Source organism: Panthera tigris, chromosome B2 (assembly GCF_018350195.1).
Source record: "Panthera tigris isolate Pti1 chromosome B2, P.tigris_Pti1_mat1.1, whole genome shotgun sequence".
Taxonomy (NCBI): domain Eukaryota; kingdom Metazoa; phylum Chordata; class Mammalia; order Carnivora; family Felidae; genus Panthera; species Panthera tigris.
The window spans coordinates 100,691,841-100,705,051 of NC_056664.1; the positions used below are offsets into that span (position 1 = coordinate 100,691,841).

General features: G+C 37.1%; 1 pseudogene; it reads right to left on the reverse strand.

Annotated features, from left to right (window-relative positions):
- Positions 1–206: 206 nt before the first annotated feature.
- Positions 207–9,097, reverse strand: LOC107179297 (annotated as a pseudogene).
- Between the last annotated feature and the right edge of the window lie 4,114 nt (positions 9,098–13,211).

A 13,211-nucleotide genomic window follows, 5' to 3' on the forward strand; every position in this document is an offset into this window, starting at 1 on the left:
AACACAATCTGTACTTGGAGCTGGATAAGAGACAGGCTTTTAACATAAGGTTTTCAACCTAGAATGTGACTTTTTCAAAAAAAAAAATTCAATATTAGGCCTTTTTGGTGCAGACAGTTTCCATGAGAGTCTCCTGAGAAACTAGTTTCTTTAAAAACAGGTTGCTACTACTTCCTGTGAAATTCATAAAGTGGCTTTCCTTTTGCTTAGTCATCCAGAATGAAGTCAAAAGGCTCAAAGTCTTTCCAGAAGCTATAAGCCAGGGTCACCTCTTACCTTGCTTGTCTGACACTGCCTCCAGTCAGACCAGTCAGGGATATTAAGAATGGCTTCACTGGCCAGCACCTTCCTTCTCAACTGCAAGGGAAATTTTTTTTTTTTAATTCTGTGGAGAAGTTTCTCTCCTCTGTCAAGTTCAACATAAATATATGTTGCTCTCGGTTGTGCAATGGGCTTGATGTCAGAGTGCTCTGGATTTCCAACAGCTGGTTCTATTTGTTGTTCCTTTGCCTGGGTAACGAAGGTATCTTTAATGCCATTCACGGAGCAGTGGCTGAGTGGCACAAAAATGACCTGTAGCTGGAGGTGATAGCTCTTATAATTTCTCTAAAATAAAACACACCGTTTCATTCAACTCTTGGAGAAAAGCCTCAGTGTAGTCTTATACTCCTCCACCTCTTCCACCATCTTGCTGAATGAAAGGTCCGTCACTGACTGATAGAGTCCGATGGGCAGGATGAGGACATGGTCATCAGCTAAGCCTCCTTTGACCAGGGAAAGGTAGCAATGTGGGTCAGTGTTGACCACCAAATGCTTTTCCACTTTAGGACTGGCAAGGCAAAACCAGCAAGGTCCTGGAAGCTAAGCAACTCTGGAGGCTGTTTTGGGTGAAGGTTAGTCCCTGCCTGTAGATGAATGCTTTCTTTCTCTGCTTCAGTCTATCTATCCCCTTAGCCATCTTAGAGAATAACAGAGTAGTTACAGATGATTAAAGAGATCAAACTGTACATAGATAGTCTTTAAAATCTCATGTAAGCAGGAATGGTTTCATCTTCTGTGTGTGGGTTGAATATAAAACACCTATTTAATTTTAACCATCATTATTGTGATCCAGCTTTGTGGAAGTGGGAGAGAGCCATCTGCTCAGAAAGGTGATTATGAATAACACATAATGAAACTTCATTCAAGCAGCACTGACTGAGGCAGAATTACATGGTGACCAAGACAGAGCTTGGAGATCAGGAAACAGGGCTTTGAATAGGAATTCTCCCACGTACCACCACTGTGACCTCAGACAATTAGTCTTTCTCCCTTCATCTGCAAAATGACAACAATAGTGTCTACTTCATACAGTTCTTGTGAAGATGAAATAAGAAAGTGCATGTATAGCCCTGTGCATGATGGCACATCATATGCAGTCAATAAGAGGTTGCCCTTGTAAGAAATTTGCCAAGAACTTCATAAAACAAGATTTCCTACTGATGCAAGAACTTGTGTATGTTTTAAAAACATCCCTGAGAATTTTTCTTTGACATAAAACTTAATATAAGTGCTAATACTGTAAATATTTGTCTCTTACATTACTGATAGTCATTATACATATGCATACATATACATGTACATATACATATACATATATCTATCCTAACCCTGCATTTCTTAATCTTTTCCTAGTCCTTACTTCTAGATATTCTGTCAAATTCCCCCAGATCATGACTATTTCACTCTGAGAAAAGATTAATTTGTTACTCTTCTGTTCAGTGTCTCAGGGTCCTGATTTCCATAAACTTGATTTTCCATACCCCCTTTGCCATTTGTTTTCTGGATAGATATGGCTAATGGGAGACCAAATAGAAAAAGAGGAGGACTAAGGGAGAGAAGCCAGGTTACTTCACTGCCTTTTTTCTTGGCTTTTGGCTATATATCTACCATAGACTGAGTCTCCATAATCCCATCCCTTTCTAGCAGACCTTCTCTCTGTGGCCACAATTTCTGTTGAGCCAATCCTTGCCATGATCCCAGTCCCCACCTGGGCCTTACTTTCATGAGTGGCTGTTTCTCTGTGGTTCCAGCTTCTGTCTAGATGCTCTGTATTCTTGGGCCTTTGAACCATCAACTCTAGATGTCTCTCCAACTCTATAATAACTTTTGGGGCACCTGGGTGGCTCAGTCTGTTAAGTGTCGGGCTCTTGATTTCAGCTCAGGTCATGATCTCACAGTTAGTGAGTTCGAGCCCTGTGTCTGGCTCTGTGCTGACAGTGCAGAGCCTGCTTGGGCTTCTCCTCTCTTTCCCTCTCTCTCTTCTCCTCCCTATCTCAATATATATATATATATATATATATATATATATATATATATATACACACACACATATATATATGTAGATATATATATTTATATATGTGTATGTATATATATGTATATATATTAGATATAGATATAGATATATAGAGATAGATAGATAGATAGAATGACTTTTGTCTGACACTAATCTTTGGCTGCTGATGTGAAATTCTGGGTGTCTTCACCATTCCCTGATTGTCTTGTAGACCTTCCTCCTCCTCTGTAGCTAGTAGTCTGTATTAATGTCCTCAATTAAACTACTTGGTTTGGAATCTCCCCTTGATTAACCCTGACAGATTCAATGATGGTAATTCCACAATTGTTTTCTCATCAACTGACCTAGTGTAGACATTTGATTTTTAGAATTTTTTATAGAATTTGAATTTCAGAGGTCATTTTTATTTATTTTATTTATTAATTTTTTTAAAAGAGAGAGAGAGAGAGGGAGAGAGCATGTGCCTGTGTACTCATGCATGTGTGCAAGTGCCCTCACAAAGCGGGGGAGGGGCAGAGTGGACGGAGGGAGAGAATCTGAAGCAGGCTACACTCTCAGCCGAAGCCCCACCAGGGGGCTCAATCTCAGGACTGTGAGATCATGACCTGAGCTGAAATCAAGAGTCTGACACTTAGCTGACTGAGCCACCCAGGCACCTCAGAGGTCATTTTTAAAAGGTAAGTATCGAACTATGAGTCGTTTATTTTTTTATTCAAGAAAGTTAAAAAAATGCCTGCTCCAGACTAGCTAAATAGAAATTCTGTGCCCAAGATCTATCGGTGAAAATGTACAATGAAGTCCAAGGCATGAGTACATTATCAAAGAAGAAAAGATTATTTTCATAATTTCTTCCTGTTAGTATTATAGTTCATAATATTTTGGAATTTTAAGCAGGAATAATTTAATTCGTTTTGAGTTTATCCTAAATAAAAGAACTTGAATTCTAAACTAAACCTCAAAATGTGTGTATTACGATAGATTTTTTTTCCTGTGACTTTCATGCATGTAGTTCCCACAAATTTAATAAACAAAAGAAAAAATATGAATCAAATACTAGAAAAAATTATAACTAATCTCAGAATATAAATTTTCTGCTAAATTACAGAGAATATTATAAAATAAGCCTGATATTTTCAACTTGCTGTTTAACTCAATGCAAAAGAATCAAACTTATGACTTCCTTTAACTTTGTAGATCATTTGTAATTTAAGGGGAAAATTTCTGTCCAAAATGAAAAGGGTGGATTGAATTCTGAAGTTCAAGAAAATCATATTAACCTAACATCTCAAGTAAAACAAAACCAGATTCTCTTAGGCAACCAGAGGGCTATATACATAAGTTTTCATTTTTGTGCAGATGGGTTACATTCAAAAGGAAAGAGAACATGAAATAGGGTGTCCTGAGACATATACTTTTGTTTAATTGCCTAAATTGGTTCTTTTCTGTTGCCCATGGTCATTGGGAAAATATTAATATATCAGGGTTATGGAACTTGTCTAAAGTTGCAGAATATCTGCTCTGATGGATTTATGTGACCAGCGGTGTTACTGTAAATAAATAAATTTATTAAATTGACCATTTAAAGCAAAAATACACTGAGGTAAACTAAGAATTATCTGAGTTGGTGCAGCTGGTGCTTAGCAAATGTTATTGACCTTGAAAAATATTGCAATTTGCCAACAATAATAAAGCTCTAATTAAAAAATGGTTATTCAGGAAGGAAATCAACATTAATGAGAACATTTCTTAAAACTGTCTCTCAAAGTAATATACCCATAAAAATAAGTCAATTAGGAAAAAATGTAGTGTTTCAATGGTACATAAAGAGTTTGTAAAAGAAGAAACTAGGTCCAAGACTTAGACAGCTGTGGATTCCATCATTATAAAAATGTAATATACTAATGGAAAAATATGTTTAAAGGTTGATGCAATTGTAAAAGGAACTAGGAAACATCTTATGAGAAGAGGAAAATTAATACAATACTTATTTATTTATTTTTTAAGTTGATAGACTATTTTCTATTAGTTTTAGTTTACAGAAAACTGGAGCAGAAAATGTGGAGAATTCCCATACGCCCATTCTCTCCCCTGAGCATAGTTTTCCTTATTATTAAACCTTGCATTAATGTGAATATTTGTTACAATTGATGAGCCCATGTTGATACATCATTATCTGAAGTTAACAGTTTAGAGTTCACTCTTTGTTCTGTGTATTCTATGAGTTTTGACAAATGTGTAATATATATCTCTACATTACAGTACTATGAAGGATAGTTTCACTGCTCTAAAAATCCCCTGTGCTCTCTATACACCCTTACCTCTGCCTCTCCCAACCTCTGGCAACCACTGATATTTTACTGTCTTCATAGTTTCACCTTTTCCAGAATGTTCTATAATAGAAATTATACAGTATGCAGCCTTTTCAGATTGAATTCTTTCACTTGCCAACATGCATGTAAGCTTTCTCCATGTCTTCTCATGGCTTGATAGCTCATTTATTTTTATTGCTGAAAAATATCTCATTGCATGGATACACCACAGTTTGTTATCCATTCACCTAATGAAGGACATGTTATGCTTCCAAGTTTTAGCAATCATAAGTAAAGCTGTTATAAATATCCATGTGCAGTTTTTGTGTGGACCTAAGTTATAACTCATTTGGGTATTTCTGGGATTTTTAATATTTGTAACAGTTTTATAAAAATTTTATGCTATAAATTAAAAAATTCAACTAGGTTGACCAATTTTCAGAAAAAAATATATATAAGCAAATGTCCCTAAAGAAGAATTAGAAGGGCTGAATTGTCCTGTAATTACTAGAAAATTGAATCAGTAGTCAAAAATATTTCCACTAAGAAAATCCCAAGCACAGAGTCTCTATCAAGTCAAACCAGTGTTCAAGTAACAAATTATTTCAATCTTAATCAAACTTTTTCAGGGCACTGGAAACTTACTTATGAGGCTAGTGTGATTTTAATACCATAATGCAACAAAGATAGTAAAGAAAGAAACTCATGAGCAAAATTTATTTATGAAACATAGATGCAAAAATCATAAGTTATATGATTAGCAAAAAGCATTTAGAACACATATATAAAATGTAAGTGGCATAATCCATGATGACAAAGTTGATTTTACTTCAGGAAGATAAAGTTGTATCAATATGAAAAAATAAATTAATATAAATTGCCCTATTATGAAATTAAAGATCATAAGATACCTCAACAATTACAAAAAGAGCACTTAATTCATTGATGTTGATGTTATTGAAAAATTAGACACAGAGGGGAACTTCCTTAATATGACTCTAAATCAATGGTAAACTTTATACACAGTGAGAACCCACTGAAGCCTCTACCTCTGAGTTCAGAAAGAAGACCAAGATTCCAAGCAATACCTCTTTTATTTGATATTTTACCAGTGTTTCTAACTAGTGCAGAATGACAAGAAAAAGAAATAATTGTGTAAGGATTGGAAAGAATAAGGAAATAAAAACTCATTTGCAAATCATTTGCAAAGGAATAACCAAAAATACTTACAAATAAATTATTGCAATCAATACAAGAGTAAGGAGAAGTTGCTAAATAAAAATCTGCATAGTCAAATAAATTATGTTCCTAAGTTACAGTAATAAATGTAAGAATACAAACAGAAAGTTTAAAGGTAACATTTATAATAACACCACGCATACAAACTACGTAAAAACATACCTGGCGGAATGTGTTCAAGAATTCTGTGAGAAAAATTTTAAGATTTATTAAAAGACTTTAACCAACATGTAAGTGAAAAGATAAATTATATTAATTTATTCCCCCCAAATGATTCCAGTCAGAATCATAGCATGTTCTTGCCATGGAAATTGACAAGCTGATTCTAAAATTTATATGTAAAGTCAGAGGGTGTGTATAACTAGACAGTGTTGAAATAGAGGAATTAGTGCAAAGACTTGCTTTATTGGATATTAAAACTCATTACACAGCTATGATAATTAAGGTGATGTTGTGTGGGTACAGAGAGAGACTAATGAAATAAAATGGAGGGCCCAGAAGAAGACGCATAGTTATACAGACATACACGTGACAGAGATGGCCTGAAAGATTGGTGGACGATGAACAATCTCTTCCAAAAATACTGTTCAGACCAAATGTATCCATCTGAACAACAAATCAAAATACTATTTTACAACACACATAAAATCAAGTCTGGGCTGATTAAAGATCTGAGTGGAAAAGACAAAATTATCAACACAGGAAAATATCTTCATGATGTCAGGGGAGCAAATGATCTATATCTATCTGTTGGCTTCGGCTGGAGTATAAATTATGAAAAAATATACTAGTAGTCCACCAGTAATATTCTTAGAATTGAGTTTTTCATTCTTTTGTGTTTTAACATGTAACTTTTATGTTTTAATATGTATACTTTAAAGCATTGTTTCATGAAGAAAATATAAAGCACTTCAAATGTAAAACAGTATAACAGCAATACTTCCTCAGCATTGCGCAGTGAAAAATACAAAATTTGTATAAAGGCCTTTGTATATGCATTGTAGTAAAACTTTAGTGTAGGAATATCTAATAGACTTGAAACATTCTTTGCCATTTACTTTATCTAACTGTTTCTATTTTGTTATTCAAATAATATTACTAGTTGACAATTTATTTCTAAAACATAAAAATAAAAATATGTGAGAAGGGAAATAATAAAAATGCCAAGTAAGATGTGTATGTGCACTTTGAAAATTAATTTTCTATTTTGCTTTATCAAATATGATTTGATTTAAAGACTACTTTTACTTGCAAAAAGACCAATTACAGAGCTATGATAATTAAGATAATGTGGTGTGAGTACAGAGATAGACTAATGAAATAAAATGGAGAGCCCAGAAGCAGATGCATGGGTATACAGACATATATGTGACAGAGATGACCGTATTTATGTGAGATCATAAGGGTGGGGCCTTCATCCTATGGGGCTCGTGCCCTTATAAGATGAGGAGACACTGTCATGTGAGGGCACAATGAAAAGAGGATCCTTTGCAAGCCAGGAAACATTCTCACCAGGAACCACTGAGCTGGCACCTTGACTCTAGGTTTCCCAGCCTCCAGAGCTGTGAGAAAATAAATTTCTGTTGTTGAAGCCATCCAGTCTATAGTATTTTGTTATGACAGCCCAAGCTGACTAATACAAGACCTAAACATGCACAGCCATAAAACCTAACCCTCTCTGCCTAAATGTAGCATTTATGACACCTGGCATTTGTTCCATAATAATAAGCCTTTCCTTTCTGTCACCATTTGTAATTAATTAGCAGAGTTCCTTACAAACAATATGTATTCCATCCTTATTTTTTCAACCACTTTTATCATTTCACTGATCATCCAAAAGTTAATGAATCAAAACATCCATTTACTCTGCTCATAATCTTGTGGGTCTTGCATACATGTCTCAGCTGGGGAGTTCTATTCTTCTAGTTCATCTGGTCGTAGCTGGGATTCCACATGTGTTGGCAGCCACCTAAAGGTCTGCCTGGCAGAGGTCTCTCTGGAGGGTGGCTGGTCACCAGCTGGGACAACAAAAGTGATTGGGCTGCACGCGTCTCACCCTCCGGCAGGCTAGCCTAGACCTATTTACATGGCAACTCCAGCATTCCAAGAAGCCAGGCCAAGCCTAGGCTTAGGACTTGAACTCTGTTCCTTCCACCTCAGACTGTTGTCCAAATCAACTCAAAAGACTAGGCCGGATTGAAGGGACAGAGAAGACCAAAAGCCGAGCATTGTGGCCATTTTTGCAATCTACCACAATTAAACAATGCATATGGATATTCAAATAGCATAGCTGAGGCAGTGATGGTGTTCCATCCCAACTGCCATGGCAGAGATGGCCAACAGTAATCTAAGGCAATGAAAATTGTCTTTTTAATTAGTTGATGGCATGACAGCCTATTCAAGTTATAAAAAATCTTCCAGAGGCGTAAAATCTTAACTCCTGGAGGGTGGTAGTCCTTTCCATTCCTTTGTGAATTAACCTTATCCATATCTGAAGCTCAAAGGAAGTAAACCTGTTTTTAAAAATCTATGCACTAATATTTTCCTTGTTACATGGAGTGATCTCTTAAATAGGTTGATCTAGGCTAGTGAGAATTTCCAGAAACCTTCCATAATCAGCCTAATAGAAGCATGCATTTTGAGGCTGAAATAATAAAGCAATATGCTTTTTTGTCTCCCAACTGCTCTGCAGATCTCTGTGTGCTAGTTTTTCCCTGCCCTTGGATGAAATCTCAAAGAAGCTCCGAGATAATAAAGCCCTCTAGGCTCTTTGATCCCTAAAACAGTTTTAGACCAATAATTGGTATGTTCAGTCCCAAGTAGTAATAGAAACTCCAAATTTTATTCTAGGTTAACTCTTCCATCCTTGTATTAATTAGGATGGATTGGGTTATACTGTGGTAACAGGCAAACCCCCAGTAGTTTTGGGGTTTTGTTTGTTTGTTTGTTTTTGTTTGTTTACTTACCCTAAGTCCTCTCCAGACCAAAGTAGTAACTCCTCTTTGCAGTAACTCAGCAACGAAAGCCATCTATCTTGGGATGCTGCCATTTTGATATGGCACCTCCTTACTGCTGCTGTGCAAGGGTCACACAGAGTCTTCTCGCTGCTACCGTTTGAAAGCGACACATGGCATTTCCAGTCCCATTTCTTCAGTTGCACATAGTCACATGCCCCATGTAAATGAAAGGGTCTGGAAGTTGTGCCTTTCATAATTAGAAAAAGAAACTAGAACGATATTGATGAGTTCTACTTCTGGGGGCCCTACCACTCTCCCTGCTTGCGCCTGCTAGGAATAGGAGATATGGGAGACTTCTTTTCTATTTTATTGCCTCGTGTTTCTGCCCCTGATCCTCTACCCCCACAGTTCATAAAATCAAGGTATAGATGCCATTACTCCTCCAAGATGGAACGAAGAAGAGAAGGGAAAGTAAGGGGCAGTAATGGCCTTACTTTCCTGGGACTTTTGTGAGCTGGTGAAACACTGTCTGGCTTGGCCAGTGTTTTACAATGGATTCTTTCTTCTGTTGTGGGCTGCATAGGTTCTTTGGAGGTTCTCCCATTACTGAAGACTGCTCACTGGTAGTTCTCTGACATTTTCCCATTGACAATTTTCAACTCTTGTTTGTCCGTCTATACCTGGGTCTCTACCACACTTCCTGGACAAAGTCCCTTTGTCTGACTGAGGTATGACACAAGGTCACTTTTCCCTAGTTCAGAGGAAAAACACACACATCGACTTGTTGATAGAAAAGATTATATCCCACATTGAAGCCATCTTCTTGGCTACCATCATCCACTTTACCCACTTCCAGGCTTTTAAATTCTTCAGCTCTGGGACAGACACCAGTCTTCTGTATCACCCATGCTTCAAGAAATATAAATCAAGTCGGACGCCTGGGTGGCATAGTTGGTTAAGCGTCTGACTCTTGATTTTGGCTCAGGTCATGATTTCACAGTTTGTGAGTTCCAGCTCCACTTGGGCTCTGTGCTGGCAGCATGGAGCCTGCTTGGGATTCTCTCTCTCTCTCTCTCTCTCTCTCTCTCTCTCTCTCTCTCTGTCCCTCCCCCACTCGTGCTCTCTATCTCTCAAAATAAATAAATAAACATTAAAAATATAAATCAAGTCTTCTGATTCATCCTGTTAGTGTCATCGGGTGAACTGGGGAGACCTGGGCCCCGGGGCCTCAACCCAGCCAGACTCGGAAGAGTCACTGAAGATTCTTGGTCTTGTCTCAAGAAGAGAAGGAATTCAAGGACAGACACACAGCACAGATGCGTAACATAAGCAGGAAAATTTATTAAAGCAAAAAGTACACTTTCAAGCTAAGAGAGTGGGCTAATTCAAGAGAGGGAGACAGCTGCGTCTCTGGGACGTGAGTTTCTGTCTTTTTATCTGCAATTGTTAACTAGGGGGTAGAATACTCATTATTTGGAGTGATAAGCAGGGTTTCAAGCTTTTTCTTCCTAATGTGGTCACAGTATCCATCATCTTGGGCCTGTCTGGTTTGATTGAGCTTCTTGTGGAGTGCTACCAGGACAGGCCTCTGACCTTGCCTGGCTGGCCATGACTTCCTCCTTGCTGCCCTCCAGGTAGCCTGTTAGAGCCTCAATGTCTACTCTAACATTAGCATCCCTTTTAACTGGTCTTCATTGTCCCATTCTTATTCTTGTATTTCACTGTGTTTCACAGTATATCATATAGCTATTATAAAAATAAATTGAGTTCTATCACTCCCTACTTAAGACTTCCAGTGGTTTCCCATTGCACTTAGAAGAAATTTATACCCTGCCCTATAAGGTTATGTCTGATTTAGTCCTTGTCTATCTTTCAACCTGACTTTATATCAGTGGTTTCCAAACATTTTTGACATTAGATTTACATGGTATGCTTTAAGGGGAAAAAAAAGAAAAGAAATCCTGATGCCTTGGTCTTACACTTTGCTATTTAAATGAGAATATCTGAAGGTAGCAGTCAGACATCATTATTTTTTAAAGATACCCACATGATTCCAGTGTGCAGCAAAGTTTGGCAACTCCTGTTTTACACCATTCTCCCTTGCTTCCTAAGCTCTACTTTCACTGGCATTCTTTTCATTTCCTAAAGGTTTTCTGGCATAAGAAACAATATATATGGTCTTTGTCCTCATTTCCTGGCACAGGAAAACCCTTGGCATTTCCTAAGTGATAGGACTGTCTTCATTATGCTACTGAGGTGAGTCAAGGTGGGCTACTAGATAGCTTCAGGAAGACAACTGCTCACTGAAAAGAACAAGTGCCAGATTAGAAGGTGGGAACTTTGATTCAGCCCAATACTGTTGGAGGAAAGAGAGGTTAGAAAATGAATTCAGTCACCTAGCCAATGATTAATCAATCACGCCTATGTAATGAAACTTTCTTTTTTTTTTATTACTTTGATGATAATGATGATGATGACGGTGATGATGGTGACAACAAAGTTACTTTTAACTACTGCTCAACTGTTTTGTTGAGAAAATCAATATAAACATATATTCCCCGAAATGATGCCAAAAAAAAAAAATACTGGTAAAGAAAAAAGTCCTTTGCACTGCATTTATATATTTGCTGACGGAAAATTATTGAAAGTTGCCATGCATAAGGACAGTATTTCCACAAAGCAATATGAACGTGAAACTGCTCTCTCGGAGCACAGGAGCTTTCTAGTTTGGCATGCCTCTAAGGCCATGTTCTGTGTAATGAACTCCCTATTCCACTACCTTACTCTTTTTGAATCACTTATAAAGGCATACTCACACACTGTGCCTTGATGTTATTTGGCTCTATTCTTCTCCGAAACACAATCTAAACACCAGTGAGGTTTCATAACAGTATTCTGTTGTAAAATGTTCACTTAGATAAGAGGTCATCAAACTTTGGTCTACTGGCCTAATCTGAATCCCCCCTCCCTGCACGATTTTTAAATAAAGTTTTATTGTAACATAGTCATGCGTCAATTTTTTTTTTGTTATTGCCTGTGGCTGCTTTCTTGCTATAATGGCAGAGTCAAGTAGCTGTGATAGAGATTGTATGGCCCATAAAGCCTGAAACATTTACCATCCAGTCCTTTAGAGAAAGAGTGTGCTGACTCTTCGTTTAAACAATTGACATTATCTCTGAAATGAAAGAATGCGTATGCACAAAATTCTCTCAGTACTCTCCTGATACTTGAGACTGTATCTGTGGATCCCAGGTTTAGAAATCTTCATCTATTTCCTTGAAAGCACTGATCTGAATTACTTTCCTCTAGTCAATGTTGCATCTCCAAAAGCAAAACTACAGTTTGAGAAGTAAAGGATGCTATTCCTTACATTTTGTCCCAAAGTCTGAGAGGTGTAGTTTGTAGGCTGGCAGGGAGAAACTATCTGTGTGAAGATATTTGTGAAATTCAACAGCTTATTTACTAGCTTCTTTTGCAGGAGAATTTTAAGGCAGGTATTTGAGACATGTTGCAGAAAAATCTTTCAGAATTTCTCTCTTACGTTTAGCTTCACGTGTATTTATAGATGGGTTTATGCTGAACTTATGGTAGTAATATGATGAGATTTTGGCCTCTCTTTTTCAAAAATTTTCTCAACTGAAATATATACTAATCTGAGAACATTTCTCTAAACATGCATTAATTTTTTTTAATGTTTATTTATTTTTGAGAGAGAGAGACAGACAGACAGAGTGCAAGCAGGTGAGGGGCAGAGAGAGAGGGAAACAGAATCTGAAACAGGCTCCAGGCTCTGAGCTGTCAGCACAGAGCCTGATGCAGAGCCCAAACCCATGAACTATGAGATCATGCCCTGAGCCAAAGTTGGATGCTTAACCTACAGAGCCACCCAGATGCCCCTAAAGATGAGGTTTTTTTAAGATCAAAGAAAAATGGGCATTACTTTTGGCAAAAATGAACTGACTTTCTAAGCATCAAAGCTGTTTAAAGTGTTTTGAAAATACAATTTTGCTATTCATTTGTTTTCCCTTTAGAATCAGTGTATCGTGCATGCCGGCTATGATACTTTGCTTTGGATGGGATGCTAAAGAGTGATCTCAGTTCAAATAGGTTGAAATCCCTCATTAGATACTAAACAGCAGCATGAGGGAAATTGGTTTCTTTTAGTCTTTCACATAAAGAGGCAATCTCTTTATATGCAAATACAGAGTTTTGCATATTGATTGTATTTTCTGATGATTGAACTTACACATTTATAAGCTAAATGTCATTCTTTTAAAAGAGGGTGCACAGTAAATATCAATTTCCATAATTTCCCCTAACAAGTTACTACTCCAGCGTGCCAAACACTCTTAACAGGGCAATTCATGT